Genomic DNA, 3,699 nt, shown 5'->3' with positions numbered 1-3,699 from the left:
CTGAATGCCAAATTGTTTGGTAATGAGACTTGGGAAGGTGAACCTCCCTTGCTCATTAATGAACTAGATACATGGATTCAGAAAACTTTACCTCAAAAGAGACAAGATCCTGGCAAATTCTTAATACCTTGTACCATAGGCACCATGACCTTTGAGAAGGCTCTGTGTGACCTAGGGTCAGGCATAAACCTTATGCCACTCTCTGTAATGGAGAAGCTGGGGATCATTGAGGTATAGCCTGCCATATTCTCATCACAAATGGCAGATAAGTCAGTAAGATAGGCTTATGGATTGGTAGAGGACGTGTTAGTGAAGGTTGAAGGACTTTACATCCCTGCTGATTTCATAATCTTAGACACTAGGAAGGAGGAGGATGAATGCATCATCCTTGGAAGACCTTTCCTAGCCACAGCAGAAGCTGTGATAGATGTTAATAGAGGAGAATTGGTCTTTCAGTTGAATGGGGACTACCTTGTGTTTAAGACCCAAGGGTGTTCTTCTGTAACAATGGAGAGGAAGCATGAAAAGCTTCTCTCAGTACAGAGTCAAACAAAGCCCCTACAATCAAACTCTAAGTTTGGTGTTGGGAGTCTACAATATTGACCTGATCACCTATGAAGCTCCATGAGAGCCCACTGTCAAGCTAGTGACATTAAAGAAGCGCTTATTGGGAGGCAACCCAATTTTTATTTATCTAATTTTATTTTTTATTTTATTTTTCCTTTATGTTTTATTAGGTTCATGATCATGTGGAGTCACAAAATAAATACTAAAATTAAAAACAGAATAAAAAACAGCAGAAGAAAAAGCACACCCTGGAGGAAGGGCTTACTGGCGTTTGAACACCAGTAAGGAGCATCTGGCTGGCGTTCAATGCCAAAACAGAGCATGGATCTGGCATTGAACACCAGAAATAAGTAACATCCTGGCGTTTAAATGCCAGGAATACACTTTGAAGAAAGCTGGCGCTGAACGCCAGAAACAAGCATGGAACTGGCGTTCAACGCCAGAAACATGCTGCAAATGGGCGTTGAATGCCCAAAACAAGCATGAAGCTGGTGTTCAACGCCAGAAACAAGCATCAATCTGGCGTTGAACGCCAGGATTAAATGCAGAGGGCATTTTACACACCTCATTGGTGCAGGGATAACAATCCTTGACACCTCAGGATCTGTGGATCCCACAGGGTCCCTACCTACCTCAACTCACCTTCTCTCCTCTTCACATAATCCAATGAACACTCTTCCCCATAAACCCCACCTACCTTCAAAATTTAAAATCCCTTTTCCCACCCAACCCACCCAATTTGGCCGAACCTTAACCCCTCTCCCTCCACTATATAAACCCCTTCATTCTTCTTCTTCTTCTTCATCTATTCTTTCTTCTCTTGATCGAGGGCGAGCAATATTCTAAGTTTGGTGTGGTTAAAGCATAGATTTTTTATTTTTCCAAAACCATTGATGGCACCTAAGGCCGGAGAAACCTCTAGAAAAGGAAAAGGGAAGACAAAAGCTTCTACCTCCGAGTCATAGGAGATGGAGAGATTCATCTCAAGGATCCATAGCTCAGTAATAGAGCATTTGACTGCAAATCAAGAGATTCCTGAGATACCTCAGGGGATACATTTTCCTCCACGCAATTATTGGGAGCAACTAAGGATAGGAGCACCAAAATCACTAGGGATCGAGCAACAAAGACAAGGAAGAGACATAGAAGAGCTCAAGGACATCATTGGTTCTTCAAGAAGAAAGCGCCACCATCACTGAGGTGGACTCATTCCTTGTTCTTATTTCTCTGTTTTTCGGTTTTTATGCTATAAGTTTGTTTATGTTTTGTGTCTCTACTTCATGATCATTAGTATGTAGTAACTATGTCTTAAGGCTATGAATAATTCCATGAATCCTTCAACTCTCTTAAATGAAAAATGTTTCTAATTCAAAAGAACAAGAAGTACATGAATTTCGAAATTGTCCTTGAAATTAGTTTAATTATATTGATGTGGTGACAACACTTTTTGTTTTCTGAATGAATGCTTAAACAGTGCATAATTTTGATCTTGTTATTTATGAATGTTAAAATTGTTGGCTCTTGAAAGAATGATGAACAAAGAGAAATGATACTGATAATCTAAAAAATCATAAATTTGATTCTTGAAGCAAGAAAAAGCAGTGAATAGCAAAAGCTTGCTAAAAAAAGCGGCGAAAAAAAAGAAAGAAAAAGAAAAAGCAAGCAGAAAAAGCCAATAGCCCTTAAAACCAAAAGTCAAGGGTAAAAAGGATCGAAGGCTTTGAGCATCAATGGATAGGAGGGCCCAAGAAAAATAACATCCAGGCCTAAGCGGCTAAATCGAGCTGTCCCTAACCATGTGCTTGTGGCATGCAGGTCCAAGTGAAAAGCTTGAGACTGAGTGGTTAAAGTCGTGATCCAAAGCAAAAAGAGTGTGCTTAAGAGCTCTAGACACCTCTAACTGGGGACTTTAGCAAGGCTGAGTCACAATCTGAAAAGGTTCACCCAGTCATGTGTCTGTGGCATTTATGTATCCGGTGGTAATACTGGAAAACAAAGTGCTTAGGGCCATGATGAGCGGATAATTCATACGCTTTTTGGCATTGTTTTTAGTATGTTTTTAGTATGATTTAGTTAGTTTTAGTATGTTTTTAGTGTAATCTAGTTAGTTTTTAGTATATTTTTATTAGTTTTTAGCTAAAATTCACTTTTCTGGACTTTACTATGAGTTTGTGTGTTTTTCTGTGATTTCAGGTATTTTCTGGCTGAAATTGAGGGACCTGAGCAGAAAATCTGATTCAGAGACCAAAAAGGATTGCAGATGCTGTTGGATTCTGACCTCCCTGCACTCGAAGTGGATTTTCTGGAGATACAGAAGCCCAATTGGCGCGCTCTCAACGGTGTTGGAAAGTAGACATCCTGGGCTTTCCAGCAATATATGATAGTCCATACTTTGCCCAAGATTTGATGGCCCAAATGGGCTTTCCAGCAATGTATAATAGTTTATACTTTGCCCGCGTTTTGATGGCCCAAACCGGCGTTGCAAATCAGCTTCAGAATTCCCTGCGTTTAACGCTGGAACTGGCATAAAACTTGGAGTTAAACGCCCAAACTGGCATAAAAGCTGGCGTTTAACTCCAGAAAAGTTCTATACACGAAAATGCTTCATTGCTCAGCCCAAGCACACACCAAGTGGGCCCGGAAGTGGATTTTTATGTCATTTACTCATGTCTGTAAACCTTAGGCTACTAGTTTTCTATAAGTAGGACCTTTTACTATTATATTTTCATCTTTGGACATCTAGTTCTTAGATCATGATAGAGAGACTTTGGTAGCTATCTTCATTTTATGCTATCTTAGATCACTGGGAGGCTGGCCTCACGGCCATGCCTAGACCTTTTTCTTATGTATTTTCAACGGTGGAGCTTCTACACACCATAGATTAAGGTGTGGAGCTCTGCTGTACCTCGAGTATTAAGGCTAGAACTGATGGCGGCATTCAAGAGAATCCGGAAGGTCTAACCTTGTCTGTGGTATTCTGAGTAGGATTCAATGATTGAATTACTGTGACGTGCTTCAAACTCCTAGCAGGCGGGGCGTTAGTGACAGACGCAAAAGAATCGATGGATTCTTTTCCGGCCTGACCGAGAACCGACAGATGATTACCCCATGCTGTGACAGAGCATAGGCAAT

The sequence above is a fragment of the Arachis duranensis genome, chromosome 10 (assembly GCF_000817695.3).
Source record: "Arachis duranensis cultivar V14167 chromosome 10, aradu.V14167.gnm2.J7QH, whole genome shotgun sequence".
Taxonomy (NCBI): Eukaryota; Viridiplantae; Streptophyta; class Magnoliopsida; order Fabales; family Fabaceae; genus Arachis; species Arachis duranensis.
This window is presented reverse-complemented; position numbering follows the sequence as displayed.